Raw genomic sequence first — 20,163 nt, 5'->3', positions numbered from 1 at the left:
GGGAAACCTAGTTTTGAATCATGAACTGAATGACTTCTGGCCTCGGCCGCTTCTCTCCCTTTGCCAGTAGAACCCACGGCCCTTGCAGGAGGGCAAAAGCGCGGTGACCGGGATTCCGGCGTGGCCTGGGGTCAGGGGACAGGACGGCAGCTCTCAGCTCTCCGGGGGATGGCTCTGGCGGGAGAAGAAAGGTCCCTGCCCCCAAGTGTGGCTCCTGGGCCACCCCCCTCCCCCCCCCTCCCCCGGTGTGCCTGTGACATGTGTTCTGATCAGGTAATAAAAACTTGGTCAGGGGGCCTGCACCCTTTGGGTTTCATTTCATTTTATTTTATTATTAAAAACGAAACATGTGGGACACAGATAATTTGGTTCTGCACGAGGCTTCCTTTGGCTCCTGCATCTGAGAAATTTAACGAGGGGAGAAAACAGAGGGAAATATATACATATAGCTATTTGGTATATTTGGGAAGGTTGAAAGCGAAGTTTCACTTCAAAGGATTATTAGGGTAACCTCTCTGGGCAAGTTATAATCAGTAATGCCGCCCGGATCGTCATACTGTGGGCTATTTAAAGGATTCGGAGGCGGGTGGGGGATTGTAAGATTTTTGTTTTTGTTTTTTTTAAATTACTTTTCGAAGGACGAGTGTGGTGAGGGGTAGAGCTAAACTTTTAAATACGCTTCTTGGAATGGTCAGAGTTGAGTTTCAAACCTTAATGTGCTCCAAGGGACCATAATACCGGCTCGAAAATAATTATTTTCCAAGCTCCAGAGCTCCCGTGCCCCCTCTCGGCACTGTCCCCCACTAGTTAAGTCCCCGCACACAGGGCGTGCTGTCCCATTTAACTGTTCTTGGCCTCTGCCCCTGTCAGCCTTATGCAGGGGGCAGGTCGCCCATGGTGAACCCCTGGGGATCCTTTGGAGGCTCACAGACTAGTTTAAAGAGTTCAGTCCTCAAGAGGTTGCGAGTGTGACAAACTGTGGCTCAAGTTCAGCGGGGCCCCCGGGTGTGCATGAGGCAGGGAAAGGAACCTGAACGGTAGGTTCGTAGGTTCATTTGCGGGAGCTTCCTAGGCTCCCTGTGATCTTGACAAATTCCAGCAACATTTTCTGCAGGGAGGTTGTGGTTCTTTCGCTCTCACTGCCAAATAGTATCCCTTTTGTGATGAGTTTCTCACGATGCATTCATCCATCGGCTCTTGACAGGTAGGCTGGGGCTCTTTGCAACTATATCGCAGGGGAGGTGCTCATACATTTCGGGGTCACGGACACCTTGGGTCATTCGGTGAAAGCTGGGCCTCTCATGCAAGATGCACAGGTAGGCACACGCACGCGCAGACACAGAGAGACAGAGACATACACAGATACAGAGAAAGGCAGAGGCATAAACGTACCTAGTATTGCATACTGTATGCATACGAGTATTGCACGGTATGGGGTATGATTTGCATACGATTTGCGTATGCGGGCACGCTGGGACCTCCTCGAGGTCCTCCTGGAGCCCTGAGCAGGGAAGGGAGGCAGAGAGGCCTTCTGAGCCTGGCCGGACTAGCTCTCTTTGGACAAAACCGGGGACGGGATTGGGAGTTTCCCTCCAAGTCTGCTCCTGAATGCTTTTGGTTTCTCATCCTTGGTGCTGGGAGGGTTCCAGCCCCGGAGAGGGAGAAAAGGGAGGTCAGTTTCCCCGACATAGCCCCAAACCCCTTGGCAATCCTGCCAAGCCTGCCCCGCTCTGTGTGGACGTCTGTGTTTGCACCGAGGGCGAGGGCGAGGCCGGAGCCAAGAACAACCCATAATTCTGCACACAGCAGATTGAGTTTCTTGCAGAATTTGCTCCCAGAGGAAACACCAGAGCTGGCAGGAGTTGAGCGTGGCTGGGGCTCAGAGAGTGGATAAGCCACGTGTCTGAAAGCACCCACGGCCGGGTTTGCAGACCACGAGGGGCTCTGGGGGATTCACCGTGGGGTCCAGCTGTGCCAGCGCGGCGCTGTGTTTGGTCCTGAACAAAGTGTCTCTGTGCTTCTCCAGCGGGCTCTACTCTGCCTCTTTGCTGACTGAGCCCCTCTCCGGGGGCAGGGAGTCAGTGGGACAGAGGCCATATCCCTCCATCACGGGTACTTACCTATCCAAGGTCCCCAGAAACTGAGGCTTCTGGGGCCCAAATGTATCCCCAGCCTGCATCCAGACCCTAGCCTCTGGGTAAATCTCCCCACCCTTGTGCTCACCCCTAGGCCTAAGGGATGGCCAAGAGGCGGTCCTTTGCCAGAGGGGATGTGGACAAGCTTGGGCTTGCCAGCTGGGATGCCCCGTGTCGCCCCATTCTGGGCCGGAACTCTAAGAAACTAAGAATTCTCAAGTCCTTTTCGGCCTTTTAGGTTATTAGAAAGGTTTGCTCGTCGCCTTCTTTGACGATAGAACACATTTTATTTAGCACGCTGCCAGGTCGATGTATAACTCCGAAGTTCTCAGGTATAGTGTGTGGACCTCAGTTTGTCCCCTTGCCCTGGGGCGCCACAACGTTAGGGATGGGTCAGCCAGCGTGCTACAACCCGGTGGGTTCTTTCTCCGCTTGCCTGGCAGTTTGAGCTTAGAGGCAGAGACGGATGTTGGGGGTCAGGAGCTCGGAGGCAAATGCCCACCCTATGGAGGAGCCCCCAGGGAACAAGTGGCCTTCCTGTTCCCACCCTATTGAACTTGCTTCCTGTAGCTCTCCTGGGTGGGGGTGGAATTAGCTCTCCCATCTCCAAAGACCTGGAAGGGACATGGGAGGCGTCTGCCCCAGAGAGATCCAACTCTTGGCTCCAGCTTAGCCCCTCTCTGAGGTCAGGGTCCCAAGAAAGCAGAGCCTGAGGCAAGGATTCATGCACATGCGTTTCCTGAGGGGGCGCTCTCTGGAGAAACTCACATGGGAAGGAGTGAAGCGGGACAGAGAGAGCCAAGGCTGAGAGCAGCTGCAAACGTGGGTCTCAGGCAAAGATCCTGCCCCGGGGGCAAGGGGACCAGCTGGTCTCTCTGCATTAGTCAGTCATTTTGAGGGGCTGCTGGCAAGGAGGTGGTTAAACCTCCCAGGGGAGACAGCTGATGTTGGCCAAGAGTAACTCATTGGAGAAAGGGGCAGCCGGGAAGGCGAGGGGCTCACGTGTTGCTGTGTTAGGGGGTGACGGGGGATGGGCACACCAGCCCATTCAAGGAGACCCGTATCCCAGTTGTGAACTCTCCGAGGACCCCTGGGCAAGAAGTCCGTTGGAGTCCTCACCCCCTTGCCATCTGCCTGGATTAGAAGGCAGGTCCATCAGACCCCCCCGTTAGAGCCTCGCTCGGCTCCCCTGCGCAAGGGGTCACAGATGTGGTCAAATACTGTCCGAGTGAGTTTTCTCTTCTGGAAAATGGAGGTGGTCTTCCCAGGACCACTTCTTCCGAGGAGGCCACCTCTGAGAACCGTTCTCCTGTCTCTACTGGACCTCGGGATCTCGTTCTAGAAGGACGTAAGTGTCCAGAGGTGCCTCTTCCAGAAGCCACTCCGCTTTCGGGGGCTTCCCGTCCAGTTTGCAGGTGAGGTGACAGGGGTCCCAGAAAGGCTCTGCAATCTGATAGATGGGTGATCAGATCTCAGCCTCCTTTTCATGTTATTTTCATTTGCTTTAACGTTCGTTTACGTATTGAAATTCAAGTTAGTTAACACACAGTGTTGCCATGGCTTCTGGAATAGAAGCCAGGGATCCATCCCTTACATAGGACACCCAGTGCTCATCCCCAACAGGTGCCCTCCTTAGTGCCCCCCACCCATTTAGCCCATCCCCGCACCCTCTCCAGCCACCCTGTGTGTTCTCTGTATTTAAGAGTCTCTTATGGTTTGTCTCCCTCTCCGTGTTTATCTTACTTTCCCTTCCCTTCCCCTGTGTTCGTCTGTTTGCTTTCTCAACAGGAGTGAAATCAGATGGTATCCGTCCCTGACTGATGTATTTCGCTTAGCACAACACCCTCCAGTTCCATCCACGTTGCTGCAAATGGCCAAGTTTCATTCTTTTTTATTGCAGCGTAGTATTCCATTGTATATATCAATCACATCTTCTTTATCCATTTATCAGTCGATGGACATTTGGACTCCTTCCATAAGTTTTATTTATTTATTTTGAGAAAGAGATAGAGAGAGTGAATGGGAGAGGGGCAGAGAGAGAGGGAGAGAGAGAGAATTCCAAACAGCCTTCGTGCTGTCAGTGTGGAGCCCGACTCGGGGCTTGAACTCACAAACTGTGAGATCATGACCTGAGAGCTGAAACCAAGAGTCTGATGCTTAACCGACTGAGCCACCCAGGCACCCCTTTTTTTATTTGAGAGAGAGAGAGAGAGCGAGAGAGAGCGCACTAGTGTCAGCAAGGGAGAAAGACAGAGAAACACAGTGGGCACAGAGCCCACTCAGGGCTCGATCCCACGACCCTGGGATCATGACCTGAGCCGAATCAAGAGTCGACGCTCAACCGACTGAACCCAGGCAGCCCTCAGCTTCCTCTTTTTATGAGCTGGTGACCTTGTATAAGTTCCTGACTTCCTTGAAACCTCAGTTTCTTCATCCGTAGCGGAGATAATAATGCCTGGAAGGGCTAATATGCGGATGGAATATAGTTTTATATCTAGTAAGATCTCTTCAAATAGTACCTCTGAGTATTTTGCTGTTGAGAACCTGAGCCCAGAGAGGAACGGGGTGGGGAAACCAGGAAGAGTTCAGAAAGTACCCGAACCCGCACGTGGACCCCTGCGGCCCGCCCGGAAAGCCAAAGTCAAAGCTGCGGACTATGTGACCGGCTTCAAGTCTGGCCTCCCCTCTGCTGCGAATGTCACCCGACTGGGGCTGCACAGAGAACAGGCTTTCCACCACGAGTCTAGCATAACAATCGGGTGATTTCGGGCACAGACTTGCCCGCTGTGTGATGTGGCACAAACGGCTTAACCCCTGTGAACTTTGGTGTCCTCTTGGGGACAGAATAACGCGATCTCTTCATTGGGCCATCGCGAGCCCTGCGTAGGCACTCAGCGTGGTGCCTGGCTCCCAGCGGGCACTTGACAGGTTACCCTCACTCTTCAGCAGACATTCAGGGGCCATCCCCCATGTCCCAGGGGCCCGACGGTCCCACCTTTTATTGGGAAATTCTTCATATCCCTCATGGGAACGCCATTAGCCCTGCCTTCCAGAGAGAGAAGGAGTCTCTCTCGCCAGCGGGTTGAGAGAGGGACAGAGTTAAGGGGTCTCCCCATGGAGAAGGTGGGCAACCCCTCGATCCTTGCTACCAATCCATCATTCTTCAGTAGAACCTTCTCATCAGGTGTGCGGGTGGCCCTCGCGGGCTCAGATCCCAGGAGCCAAGAACCCGCTGAGTCGTGGCCAGCTGTCCCAGGTCCCCCCCGGGGGACGTGGGCTCATCGCACAAGGTTAAGTGCCCAGCGGGACCAGGACCCGGGAGCTGGACAGGCGGGCACAGGCTTTGGGGGCCACCATATGGCAGCTCAGCCCCCCAGGATCACCAGGCTGTGGGGGGTGCACGCTCTGGACTCAGGTTGCTGGGTTCTCCACCTGTTTCTGCAGTCCTCTGTGGGTGTCTCTCATTGTCGCGCGCGCCCTCTCTCTCTGCTTTATCAGCTTCTGGTTCACTATTCACCGTGTCTTCGTTTTCTTTGTCTCTGTCTCTTTCCCTGATGCTCCTCTCTCTCTGTTTCTCTCTCGACATCTCTGCCTTGCACACTCCACCAGTCCCGAGCTGATAAACCTCTAGTGCCTTTCCCAAAGCCGGCCCCTGGGGGCAGCCGTCCTCAGGGACCCCAGAGCCCCTGGACCCGCTTTGCCTACCCCCCCTCCTGCAGCGTCAGCACCGGGCCGCTGGAGAGGAAGGGACAGAGGGAGCTCAGCCGCGCACGGGCTGGACCCAGCAGCCACCTTCTACTGCCCGGCCCCAGGGTCCCTTGCCATCAGGAGATCAAGACAATTCAAAGCAATTCGAACTAGGCTTTCCACGACTCCTACCCTGTGTATTTCAATCCTTTTGGTCTTGGTGCAGCCTGCAGAAGGCTGGAAGGTCCCGCTATCAACTTAAGGTGCATTTCCCAGGCCTTTCCAGGGGCCAGTCCCCTAAAGAGATACCTTTGTGCGTCAGCCAGAGTCTTTCCCATTTGATGCCTTATTTAAAGGCAAAGGGAGGGAGATGGGCCAGATTAGAAGCCCCGCTGCCTCAGCACCCCGCGTCGGGAGTGAAGGTCTCGGGGCCCTAAAGGAAAGGACTAGGAGGCGCCAGGAGCGCCAGGAGGGGGCCTCGCCGGAAGCACGGACGCGGGAGGAGTTTCCAGCGCGCCCCGGGCTTTCCCCAGCTAGAAGTCATGCCTGCCAGCTCCTGCCTCCCCCAGAACAAGGCTGCATTTTTTTTTTTTTTAATTCCAAATAACACTTTGTAACAGTTAGGTAGAGATTACTCCGGGCAAACCAGACTCGTCCAGATTGTCACTCGGGGAAAGGGTCGAGCTCCAATGCAAATGGCCCTGCAGAAGGTTTTGCAAAAACTTCCCCAGATTGCTCACAACCGGTGCCACCCGCCCGCCCTCCACCCAAAGTGAATGCAAACGTGGCACGCCCCTAAGAAGCACCGCTCCCGGGGGGGGGGGGGGGGGGGGGGGGGGGGGGAAGAGGGTCCAAGGAGCTCGTCAGCTTTTTTCAAAGAGCCTCGCGGAGCCCACCAGCACCGCTGAAGGGTGAAAAGGTTAAGGATCCTCACAAAGGTGGCCAGCGCTGCGCGCCGGGTCGTCGGAAAGACCCCCTCCCGCTTATTTTTAACTCCCCTCCCTCCCCTCCTCACCCCACCCCCTTTTCCCTTTTGCAACTTTGCTCTGACATTTCAAAGCCCCCTCTCCTGGTTTCGATTTGAAGCTCCCGGATAAAATCGATCAATTTCAAAAAGGGGAAGGAGGCCGGGTCTGGAATTCCAAGCTCCCCGCCTCGGGCGAGGGCGGAGCTGGAGCCAGAGGCAGGAGAGCATCAAAACTTCGCCTCGGCACCTCATTTCCCCGCCGCGTCCCCCCTTCCCCGGCTTGTCTCCCCACCCCACCCCCCTTCTTAAAAAAAGAAAGCGATCAAAGAAAAAGGTTTAAAGTTCTGGACGCACCAGCCCCGCGCACCCGCGGCGCTCCGGGGGTCGGTGCAACATGCCCCCGCCCGCTTGGCCGCGGGAAGCATCCCCCCCCCCGCCCCCCCCACCCCCCCATCTGTTTACTACCTGTCCCTGCGACCTCAGGTATTTGAGGAAGCCAGCCCGGCGTCTTTAAAAGGCTGCGAGGTGGCCAAGGTCATAAACTGGAAGACAGGAAGCGATTCTTGGAGCTGGGACCTAATTCTTGTTTTCTGGTTAAGGAGAGGAGCCTACATAGTTTCAAAACAAGATGGAAAAAGCTGGATCGTCCCACCCGAACCCTCCCGCGGGCCTGCAGCGGTCCAAACAGCCTCTGTGTTCTCACCCCGGCTCACCTCTGCCCGGGAAGGGGGTGCTGCAGGCCTGGAAGGTGGAAATTTATGGCTGTGGCCCTTACAGGAAATTCAGGGGGTGGGGGGGAGGAGTTAATCTCTCGCCCTTTTCTTACAGTGTGGGCTGCAGGTGAGAGGGGCCATCCTGAGTACCCAGACTCTCTTCTGTTTCAAATGCTGCCTTGTGGACTTCTTTTTGCATGAATTTTGAGTTTTTAAATATATCGCATTAAAAATATATATATATATATATATATATATGTGTGTGTGTGTGTATATATATATATATTTAAATCTTGATCCCTGAGGTTTTTTTGGGGGGGAGGGGGGCACCTCGCACGTTGTACCTGAAGCCTGGTTGTAGTCCCAGCCTTGGTGGCAGGGCAGCTGAAAGGGGTCCGGAAGGTCCAGTCTTGGGGGTTGGGCCACTGCAGGGAGGCATAGGCTTTGGGGATGGGAGGAGAGAGTGGGGGGCAGAGAAGGGTTCCAGGGTGCTGAACTTGCTTCCCCGACTGGAGCAAACATCTCCCTTCCCCCCCACCCCCCCACCCCCCCAGTCACACGGAGGCAAGAGAGAAATGCCATTTTCCTCCCCTGGGACGCGGCACAGTCCCCTGTAACATCACTGACTCTGGTGGAGAACGGGGAGCCTCAACCGTCCGATGTGGGGTCAGAGGCCTGGGTTTCGTTTCGAGCCCAGATCCAACTTACTGTGTGGCCTCGGCCTGGCTGGTGTGGAGACTGTGGCCTCCTTGGGGAATTTTTTTTTTTTTCTTTGATGGAAAAGACCAGCCAGATACATCCAGAACATGTGAAATAAAACAGTTTTCCAAAATGCTTCTTGGCTCATGAGTGTGTGCCTTTCTTTTTTGTTTTAAATCCCCAGAAAGCCTCTATTTTATTAAAAGGCTTATAATAAAGGCTAGGATTTACGGGGTGTTCACCCCAGGTCAGACACTTTGCCAGCACTTTCGAAGCATTATCTCTTCCAACCCTCCTTCCAAGCCCAAGGAGATAGGATCAATCTTTCAGCTCCACTTGATGAATGAAGAAGCGTAGGATCAGAGAGGGGAAGTAAGTTGCCTCGGGTCACACAGCAGCTGATTAGTGGGCTTCAGAGACCAGGTGAGTCGCTTCCAAAAGACCCAGTTCTCACGCACTGCACTTAGCTGCATTTGCATCTGAGGACATTTAAGGACAAAAGGAGCAAGAATAGATTCAGAGAGGTGGGGCCACTTGCTGAAAGTCACAAAGCCAAGAGACTCTGCTGGGGCTGTCTCGCTCTGTGTTGCTGGACCCTCCGTCCGCAGATTGGCCTTCAAAGCCGATCCTCGCCTGCCCTGCCCTTGTCCCCCAGAATGAACTAAACCGTGATCCAAACCCAGTTGCTTTGTAGCCAGGAACAACCTAGGCATGTACTCTATGTACCAGAGTCATTTCAATTAAGCCACAGATCCTCAGGCTGACAGAGAAGGCTCTGGAAGTCCGGAGCCAGGGATGGGGGACGAAGCAGACAGAAAACATGAAAGGAGAGGCGAGGAAGAGAGAACATCCTGATTCCGCCTCAAGTTCCAGGAAAAGGGGACCCAGTGATTAAAGCAGTGGTTATAAGCAGCGTTCCCTAGAGAGGGAACGAATGATTACTTCTTAATAGCCACTCGTGTCTCTAGACTATTTGTTGCTGAAGAGGAAACAGCTGTGACATTATGAGTGAAGCAACTCTGTGTCCCACAGAAGCTGGGACACATCTCGTTTCATGGAACGTCTGCAGAGCAGAAGCCAAGAAAGCGATTAGACTTTCAGCTTTTCATATAAACCACGAAGGGAAGGCATTCGGGGGGAAGGTCCTAGATTCGGGGGTTCCAATTTTCGGTTCAAAAGACAAGGTCATCAGCGATCAGACGGGCAGCTGGAAATGGATGACCTATTAAAAAAAAAATCTGAAACATTTTCCCCTGTTGCTAATGATAGTAATAACTTTGATTCATAGAGCGCTCGCTCTTAAGCACTTTTAAACACGTTTTCCCCTTGTCTTCGCCGCGTAGCTCTCTGTGATGGATTAGTGGGTCCTTTCACCTGGGAAGAAACCAAAGCACAGCAAGGTTAAGTGACTCGCTCAAGGTCACACAGCCAGTCCATGGAAAAGCTTAGATTCAATCAGACTTTTTGTTGAACCCCAGACGCCGTGTTAAGATCCGTGCCAGGAACCTTTCGGCCCCGGGGCAAAGCTGAGGGAACATACCAAACATTTTGCAAGACTGTCCTGGGAGCCTCAGAGATTCCAAACACCAAAGAAATGCCAGACAGAGCTTTTGGAACCAGACTGAGAAAGTTCTCTCTGTCCCTTTTCCTGGACGGGAGGCAAGAGAGGAGGCATGTTCGGGGAGTTGAAAGTTGGGCTGTTCTGAAGCATGGACCCGAGCAAGTGCTGAGGGGTGGACTGAGACTGCCTGAGAGATACTGTCCCCCAAACCAGATGCTGTATGAGATACATGGCCAGAAGAGACACGCTCATTCAATAACTTGTTGGAGCCAGAACTTAACAGAGCAGCCAACATTTGCTGGGGAATCTGCGAGCCACGTCCGTATCAATGTGCTAAGAAAACACTTGGCAGGCCGTCTCAAATTTTCGCTTCCCAGCAATACAGGGAAGAATTATCGGGCTGCTATGCACAGTTGTGTAGGTCATGCACTGCACAAAAGAGACGCCGTTCGCAGCCAGGCCTTTACCCATTTGTATTTATTACAACAGCTTTCCAGCAGGTGGCAGTAAAGCGTCTTGTTTTACTGAAATCGGTATATTATGACAAATTTCCAACAAGGAAGTACGGTCGCTTGAGGAAGGTGTGCCTTTTTCTAATTTTGTAGAGGCACAGTATGAGCCAGAGTGGCCCCGGCTGTGATCAGCCCTTCCCCTCGCAGGTGGGTACACTGAGGTTCAGAGGGGTAGGGTCCCCGGCTCGGCCACAGAGGGAGGTAAAGTCAACTTAAACATAGGACCAGCTATAGTCTGGGCATCAACCACTGCATTTGGGAGGTTGGGAAACAGGCAACCCAACAAGATGGGGAGTTACTTCCTGGGACAGTCTTCTGGTCGTCTTCTGGAAAGGAATGGAAGCCTGGCCAAAGGGTAAACTCTACTTTGGGTCTACAAGCCTGATACCAGAGGCAGCACCAACTCCCCCCATAAGAGATCTTCCAAAAACTCACTTAGGTGCTTCTTTGGGCTACACTTCGTGTCAACCATGTTGTGCAGGGATGAGCTCTCATCATGCATCCCTGTGTCAGATTCGCAGGCCTGCCTCCCGGATTTGAAAATCTTTGCAAACCGAGGGACGCAGCCCATCTGGGTCATATAGCATCGCGGTTAAGGGAACGGGCTCCAGAGGCATCCAGATCCGGGCTGGACCTAACTTCTGCGTAAAGCTGTCGTCGCCTTGAGCGAGCGCTTTATGCCCCCTCTGAGCCTCCGTTTCCACATCTGTAAAATGGGAGCGATAACAGTCCCTACCACAGGAAAAGCGGGATAATACGAGTGAGGCGCACAGCTCCATATCCCACGTACAAACGTTGGCCTGGATCCTTCGTTTCGATCTATATGTCGCATGGATCTCAGACCAGACCCTACAGTCCCGCACCCAGGTTTGCCCATTTGGGGCGCTTTAACATGCTTTCTGAGTCGTCGGGGCTTCCTGGAAGGGTCTCTTGGTTGGGGACATGCTGTCATTCCTTTTTTTTTTTTCTTCCCAGCCCCCTTTCTCTTCCGTCAGCAGCTGGACGTGGAGGAATTATTGGGGGAGGGGGCACTGAGATAATTTGTGCAGCTGTGGTTGCCTTGGGCTCCCTTATGGGGGGAGAAGATGGGGGGAGGGGAAGGGAGGAGAGAGGGAAGGTGGAAGAGAGAGATGGTCAATCCAGAAACTTCCCTGAACCCCTAAATTTATTTTGCAAGCAAGGACTTTAATAATCCAAGCCCTGCAACCTCAGCTGAGAAAGTCTAACGCCACCTCATTCAGCACCTCGGTGACATTTGGAATTTAGAAGCCTGTCCTCTCCAGCCTGATGATGTCACCAGATGCAGACGATGGAATTTCCACACACACACACACCCCCCCCCCCCCACCCCGGCCCTCTCCCCACCGAAAAGACGTTATGGAGGACGCTGGGGAACTTAACAATTTTTAACATTTATTATATAATTGTTATGATTATTACCACTCTAATTTATTTCCCTACTTAAAAACGTTCTGGCAACTGTAACTCATTTTAGGCCAGTCCTCGCAAACCAGGAGACCTTGGGTTATTTACAGAGAGAGAGAGAGCATTTAGCCAGGTGCACAAGTCTCAGATTTCCTCAAAACTACCGCACGGCCTCACTCGATACAGAAATAAGCAAAGAACAGTGTGTGCATTATATCAATATTATGATAATGTGCACAGAACGCAGATCATAAGTGATTAATTCGGTCGTTTTCCAAGTTTGTCCCCCCGGGGGGGGTTTCGATCCCAACGAGCCCGTGAATGAACGCATGCACACACATAATCCCATCGTCCTAGGGCTCCGTGGAAAAACACCTCGATGCAAACGGGGTAGAGACAGTGAGAAAAGCAGCTTGTTCATTGTGGGCTCAGTCTTGTCTCTCACCTGCACGGGGGAAGGGGGAGAGAGAGGAGAGACTCAGGAGGCACAGAGCCAATAAAAATGGCCAAATCCATTTCAACATGACACACATGAAATGCTCTTGTGGGGGGAAGTTTCCATCTGAGGTGGACCGGGAGTATTGGGTCTGAAAAGCCTCTGAACAGACAAAGAAATCGGACTCCTTCGTGGACAGTTAAAATACCAGCGGGTGTGTATTTTTGTATGAATTGAGCCATTGAATGCTTTATGTTCAGTAAAGGTGCTACCCTGTTATAATGATGATAATATGAAGGCGAGTTCACTCGGCATCCTTCGGGGGAGGATGTGGTTGTGTTTGGGACTTTTGCCTGGGGGCGGGGGTCCTACCGGCGTCTAGTGGGTTGAGACCAGGAGGCCGCTAAGAATCCTGCAACACACAGGACGACTCCCCACAGCAGAGAGTTATCCAGCCAGGACGTGAGCGGCGCCGAGGTGGGGAAGCAGTTTGCTAGGGGCTCCGGGGGTCTGAACCCATTTAATATTGGCGACAATTCTAATCAGGCCCAAGTGTGCTCCGTTTACAGATGGGGAAATGGGGTTTGGAGACCTTCCAAGGGCCATCCAAGGTCGCTCAAGGACTTGCTGGAACCGAGAGGCAAACTCAGGACACTTACCTCCGGCCATGTGATAAACCACCTGCCGGCCCGGGTCCCACCAAACCCGGTATGTGCGTTTACACGTGTAGCCCGTGCACTGAGCAGATCCCGGAAGGACGTACCCCCGTCTATCAGTGCTTCTCTCTAGGTTCGGAAGAGAGGACGGGAGACTTTATTTTTCGCTTTATTCATATACGCTGCCTGTATCAATTCCATGATCGGAACCGAACGGTGACGTTCAAAACTACTATGCGTGAAGTCTGGGTAGCTGCGTGGGAGAGAATCTACTACCATTTGGTAAATGGAACAAACAGAATAACAAAATGTATCCACCAATGGCTACTCTTGGCTTTGGGAGAATGTGAGCTGGGGATATGAGCCTATCCACGCTGATGGAGGAAATTTTGGAGCTGGAAACCGCATCTCTGGCGTGAGCTAGGAAACAAACGTTTCCCCCTCTTGTCCACATTGTCTGTTAAATGGTACTCTAGTCCCATAGGGGGTTTTAAGCGTTTATTTAGTTTTGAGACAGAGGGACGGAGCAGGAGCCGGGAAGGGGCAGAGAGAGAGGGAGCCACAGAATCTGAAGCAGGTTCCAGGCTCCGAGCTGTCAGCACAGAACCCAACGCGGGGCTCAAACCCACAAACCCTGAGATCATGACCTGAGCCAAACTCAGATGCTTAACCTACTGAGCCACCCAGGAGCCCCTAAGTATTTTTTAACATAAAAGAATGTCTGTTTTCCTGATGGGTCTTCATAGCTTTTTATAGATTCTCAAAGAAAATCTCGAAGACGCTGACCACCCAAATAATTACTGCACCCAGAGAGTATTAAGCACTTACTTTGTTCCAAGAATTATGCCACATGCTTCACAGACATTAGCTCACTTACTGTCTCAACAACCCTATGAGGTCCATACTATTTTTATCCCTATTTGACAGATAAGAGATAGAGGCTCAGAGAGGGTAAGTCACTTCTCTAAGATCCACAGCAGCCGAGGCAGATTTTGAACCCAGATCCACCTGACTCTTAGAGCTTTATTCATGCACCTCGTTAAGTCAAGAAGCAGGGAGCCATGGGTGGCTCAGTTGGTTAAGCGACCGACTTTGGCTCAGGTCCTGATCTCACGGCTCATGCGTTCAAGCCCCGCGTCAAGCTCTGTGCTGACAGCTCAGAGCCTGGAACCTGCTTCGGATTCTGTGTCTCCGTCTCTCTCTGCCCCTCCCCTGCTTGTTCTCTCTCTCTCTCTCTCTCAAAAATAAATAAACATTAAAAATTTTTTAAAAAAAGAGTTAAGCACAGGATTCAGTTATTCCTTAGGGCTCTTCCCAATGTGACATTTTATTCTTTTCCAAGGCGGTCTTAGAAACACGCGGAATCATCACACTTAGGAGGTAGGGACTATCAGTGTGTGCACGGTCAGAAAAAGATGCAAATCTTGTCTCTTTCCTGCTAGGAACCGGGCAGAGAAACAATCCCGGGGGGTCCCTAAGGTGCCCGCCTGGAGCTGGCGGTGGTAACCGAGGAAGGCAGCTTCTATCAGGTTAGAAGGAGGTGGGGAAGGAACTCAAAGAGTAAACAGTGGAGATGAGCATTTGGAACGGCTATGGATATTTTAAAGCTGCTTTAAAAACACTAGCAAAACTCAAGGCAGCCTCGAAGTGTGAACCTGTAAATTAAGGCCAGGATTGTAAATAGTGTGTTCCCTGTTGGCGAGACTCCTAATTAACCACAAGCCACCATCTCCTAAATTTGGACCATGTCTTCTCCGGTGGCTCCTTGAAGGGTGGAAGAGGGTGTTAAATATGTCGGTGTGGTGAGAGCGGATGGTGGGAAAGCCTTCAGTGGGTTATTAACCTGGAAAATCGTGACCAGCTCTGGTTATCCTGAGGCAGGGTGACCCCAAGGCAAAGCAGTAAGATGACTGGATTTGGATGTGGTGCCAGGACTAACATTTCACTACCGCAGATTTGGAGGGGAGGCACCAGAAAAAACTTCAGTCATCGAGATAAAGAGTCGTTTAATGCCATCTTTTTTTAAAAAAATCAAAATTAATGGAAAATAATCTATGATTTTATATTTTATTTGAATTGCAAATGAAAACAAGATCTGACAGGTCCAGGATTAAGGTGAGAAGTAAGGGCAGGGCCAGACCCTGATTTTGTTTAAAATCATTGCTGAAGAGTTTAAAAGAAATCCCAGCCATCGTGCTATGTTATCCTTACATACTTCTGTGGGCATCTCTAAAGAACGTGGACGTTTTTCTTACATAACTTCGACGTTATTATCACATTAACAGATTTTGTTTTTTCAGATTTTATTTTTTTAGGGGTGCCCGCGTGGCTCAGTCGGCTAAGCGTCGGACTTCGGCTCAGGTCATGATCTCACACTCCGTGAGTTCTAGCCTCGCGTTGGGCTCTGTGCCCACGGCTCCGAGCCTGAAGCCTGCTTCGGATTCTGTGTCTCCCTCTCTGTCTGTGCTCCTCCCCCGCTCATGCTCTGTCTCTCTCCCTCAAAAATAAATAAACGTTAAAAAACTTTTTTTTAAGATTTTATTTTTTTTTGAGTAATCTCTACCCCCAATGTGGGGCTCATACTCACAACCCTAAGATCAAGAGTCACATGCCTACTGAGTAAGCCAGACAGGCACCCCCACGTTAACAAATTTAACAAAAATTCTTTACTATCATCTAATACAAATTTGAGAATCAAATTTGCCTGGTTGTCTTAAAAGAAGTCTTTTGGAGTTTTGTTCTGATTAGGGTCCAAACAAAGCACACATTTACCCTTGGTTGATATATACCTTGGGTATCTTTCCTAGATACCTAGATATCTTTCCTAGATATATATACCTAGAGTACTCTGCGCCCAAGTCATTGACTCGTTGCGATAATAAGTCAGACAAGATAGACAAGGTCCCACATTCCTGATTTGTCTGGTTTTTTCCTGTGCATCATTTGGTTTCATTTACTTTCTCTGTTGATCTCCTGTTGTGCATTTCACTGAGTATTGCTTTCAGGTTTATTTTTTCTTTCGCTCTAACGACTTTGGAATCATTTTATTCTTCTAGTTTCCTCAGGTGGAAGCTTAGATTGTTGATATTAGATCTTTCTTCTGTTTTAATATATGCATTCAATGCTACAAATTTCCCTCTTAGCCTGCTTCCATTGCATCCCACACAGTTTGATAAATTCTGCTTAGATTTTCATTTAGTTGAAATATTTCTTAATTCCTCTTGAGACTCCTTTGACTCATGTGTTATTTAGAGGTGCTGTTTAATAGACTCTTAGATTAATCTATTGATCTATTAATGTGCTATTTAGAATGTGTTATTTAATCTCCACGTATTTGGGGATTTTTCTAGCTATCTTTCTATTATTGATTCCATTGTGGTGTAAGAACATCGATCGTATGGTTTCTATTCTTTCATGCATGCTGAGGCGTGCTTTATGGCCCAGAATGTGATTTGTCTTCATGAATGTTCCATGTAAGCTTGAGAAGAATGTGTATTTCACTGCTGCTGGATAAAATAGCCTATAGATGTCAATTATATCCACTTGGTTGATGGTGTTGTTGAGTTCAGCTAAGTCCTTTAAGATTTTCTGCCTGCTGGATCTGATCGAGGGCGCTGAATTCTCCAACTGCAACAGTGGATTTGTCTATTTCTTCCTGCAGTTCTATCATTGTTTGCCTTATGTATTTGGAGTCTCTGTTGTTAGGTGCATACATGTTGAGGATTGCTATGACTTTTTGGAGAATTGACCCCTTTATCATTATGTGATGCTCCTGTGGTGCTATTTAATTTGTTCTCCAGTCCCTTGTGTTCCTAGTAAATATGAGCTCTAGAGACTTGTAGTGGATACTGCCTTGGCCCTATTCCTGTCCTCTTGCCCATATCACTTTAGCATGAACTGGGAGTGCTGGCATTTCTGTGCCTGGAGGCTCTCTCAGCTACCAGAGTCCAGTGGCTAGAAGTGCTGGAGGTTCAAGCCCCCACCCTCAGGAATAGCCTGTAACCAAGGACTTACAGGAATTGCTATGTAAATACTCCAGCCGTGTCATCCTTTTGGTGGGATGACTCTGTGGGGCATAGTTTACCCTGACTCCATGGGCTGGAAGGTGGCAGAGCCCATGTTGAAACCCAACTTGACTTTACCTAACCCCTCTATTCTACTGCCTGCAAACCCAGATCAGCTTCCCTAGTCTAGGGATGAATTAGGAAGCTTTCAGCACAAGTACAAAAGCCCAGACTGGTGCCAACAATGAAGGTGTTATTTCACCCAGTGAGAAGTCCAAGGTAGGGTGGGTTTCAGGGCTGGTTGATCCAGCAGTGCTCCAAGGCCATCAGTGACTCAAATTCTTTCCTTCTCTTTGTTCCGCCATTCCCAGTGTGTGGAACTTGCCTTCAACAACTAGATCTTTTGTATTCCCAAGTTCTCAAGTCGTTGAGACCTGATGTGTCCAGAGGAAAGAAGGTGTTGGAGGCATCCTTCTCTATATCTCTTTCTTAGAAGTAAGGAGAATTTTCGAGAAGTTTCTCTTTCATGGTTCCTTGAGTTGGCTGGGTTCAACGGGCCAGTTCTCACTTGGGGTCTCTCATGGAAATTGCAGTCAGAGGACCATTGGGGCAGTATCATTTGAGTGCCACTTGCCCTCAGTGTCCAAGATAGTTTCTTGCCTAGTGCTCCGGTCAGGATCGGGGAAGAGCTGGAGGTTGGTCAGGCAGCTCTCTCTCTCTCTCTCTCTGCACAGCCTCTCCATATGGCTCACTTGGGCTTCCCCACCGCATGGCGGTCCCAGGGAAATCAGACTTCACGCGGCAGCTGGCTTCCCCCGGAATAAGAGACGTGGTTGGGAGCTACAAGGTTGCTTATGACCTAGGCCGTCCCCTCAAGTCACACAGCATCACTGTTGCTGTATCCTGTCAGTCAAAATTAAGTCCCAGGGCCAGTCCAGGTTCAAGGAAAGAAGACAACACAAGGGCAATAAGCCAGACCTTCCAGATTGGAAGGTCTGGTTTATTGGTGGGGGAGGCATCTTTGGAAACTAGCCCCCTCTCTCCCCAGAAAACTTCTGCTTATATGTCATTGGCCACAATTGTGCCACAGATCCATCCTACGACCACCCATCAGTGGCAAGGACAATGGATTTGAGGGAAGCACCACGATGAGGGGTCAACATCATTGTATTAGGAGAAATCACCAGGGCAGGCTGACCCTCGCTTACTACCCCTCATTGTTGTGAATTCGTTGTGGTTAGTTCTTACAATGATCCCTTCCCCCAAGGTCCAAACACCTCCTTATCTTCCCCAAGACGGAGCAGAGAGAATCAAGAGCTTAGCCCAGTTCCGGACTGTTGTCAATCCCCTGCTGTAAATCACGTGAAGGCTACAGCGAGGTTCTCTTCGGTGCTTTTTTAAAGTGCAAGGTGTCCTCTAAGTGGCATGGGCCAGCTGACCGTCAAGGACCATTTAAAGAAATTTTTTTAATGTTTATTTATTTTTGAGAGAGGGAGAGACTGAGTGTGAGCAGGGGAGGGGCAGAGAGAGAGAGAGAGACAGAATCTGAAGCAGGCTCCAGGCTCCGAGCTGTCAGCACAGAGCCCGACGTGGGGCTGGAACCCCCGAACTGTGAGATCGTGACCTGAGCCGAAGCTGGACACTCAGCTTCCTGAGCCACCCAGGCACCCCTGGCAAGGACTATTTAATAATTTGTTTGGTCCCTGGACCAGAAGTCAGAAGACCCCTTCTTAGCCATGTGATCTTAGCCAAGTGGCCCTGTCTTCATAAACAATAATGATGAGGGCAATCGAATACACAGTCGTTGAGAAGTCTGAACGAGCTATTATCCAGAAAAATATGCGATGATATATAACCGGGAGCCACTCTTCAGAGAGATAGCAGATAGTCTCACGGTCTGAGGGCGGGCGGTAGAATCAGCAGCCCAGGATTTGGGCTCTGCCCCTTCTTCGCTGTGTGTGTTCTCGGGCAAATGACACCACCCCGCTCATTCTCAGTTGCCTTATCTGTAAAAGGAAGGGGCGGTGTATGATGTTCGGATCTGTCTCACAGACCTGGGGGGAGTGCCGATGAGATAAGAGATGTGAAGGAGATTAGAAGCCCATCAAATCCTCTGCTGATGGCAGTTGTCCCGCAAGAGGAAGCGCAAGAGAGAAGCAGAGCTGTTTTTACAAGGGCGTGCGATGGGGTTGCGGCAGATGTCTTAGGCTGGGTCCCCAGACGCGGAGCCTGAGACAAGGCTTTAAGTGCAAGTCGTTGATCTGGGAGGCGATCCCAGGACAAGTTGCAGGGAGGGGAGGAGAGCGTGGCGGGGAGGGGAGGAAGTCAGTGCGGGGTTCGGAGTCCAGCGGGTTACTCCTATGAGCTCTGGAGCTTGTGGGAATCAGTGTAGACAATACTCCACAGGGGAGCCCGCCCCGGGGGCAAGAAAGCTACGGTATTATATACTGTGTTCCCTTGGTACTTGATTAAGAGCGCCCTGGGGGTGCGGTTGGGGCATGAATTCCCTGGCGATTCCAGTTTGCCTCTGAGCAGCCAGAGCAGACTCTGGAGGCAAGAGAAATCCTTCAGCCAAGAATTTCAGGTCCTGGTACTTGGAAATTCAACCAGCAAGCTGAAAACGGACACGGGAACACATACGAAGAGTGCCTCTGTACATAGATGACCACAGCGGCCTCTAAGATCTACCCTACTGGCAAGACGGTATAGAGAATGTAGCCATGGTCAGTTCCAAGGGTTGTCTACTGCTCAAGGGGTGTTATCTCGTTTTATCCTCACAACAACCTGCGAGGTTAAACAAGATAATGTGCAGAGAGTGTTTTGCCCAGGGTATGGCATGGGATAAGCGTTTAAATGCGATTAGATATTCTTCTTGTCGTCACGATCACTGCAAACGAAGGAGCTCTCACCTTCGTTTCCCGTGAGTGGGGAAACTCAGACTCTCTCCTCCCTGCTCATAGGTAACCCTTGAGGGGCCTCATTCAACATCTGACCTTCTTCATCCTTGAAAGGGGATCCTGACTGCTTCTCTCCTCTCTCCCTTTTCTCACTGAGCTATTGTCATGAGCGCTGGGCCTTTGGGGTCCCTTGGGAAGGAGGTCCAGCGCAACCACAAAATTCAGAAGTGCATCCGGGGGCGCCTGGGTGGCTCAGTTGGTTGAGCATCCAACTCTTGATTTCGGCTCAGCTCACGATCTCCCAGTTCGTGAGATCGAGCCCTGCGTCAGGCTCTACGCTGACAGTGGGGAGCTGAAGGAATCCATTCCATGGAGAGCGAAGTAGGGAAAATCATTTTCTTCCTTCCTTCTTTTCTCAAATAGCTACACAAGAACCCCTTCTACGTGCCTTTCAGAAACGTCAGAAAACAG

Source organism: Panthera pardus, unplaced genomic scaffold (assembly GCF_024362965.1).
Source record: "Panthera pardus isolate Hobbes unplaced genomic scaffold, ASM2436296v1 HiC_scaffold_15, whole genome shotgun sequence".
Taxonomy (NCBI): Eukaryota; Metazoa; Chordata; class Mammalia; order Carnivora; family Felidae; genus Panthera; species Panthera pardus.
This window is presented reverse-complemented; position numbering follows the sequence as displayed.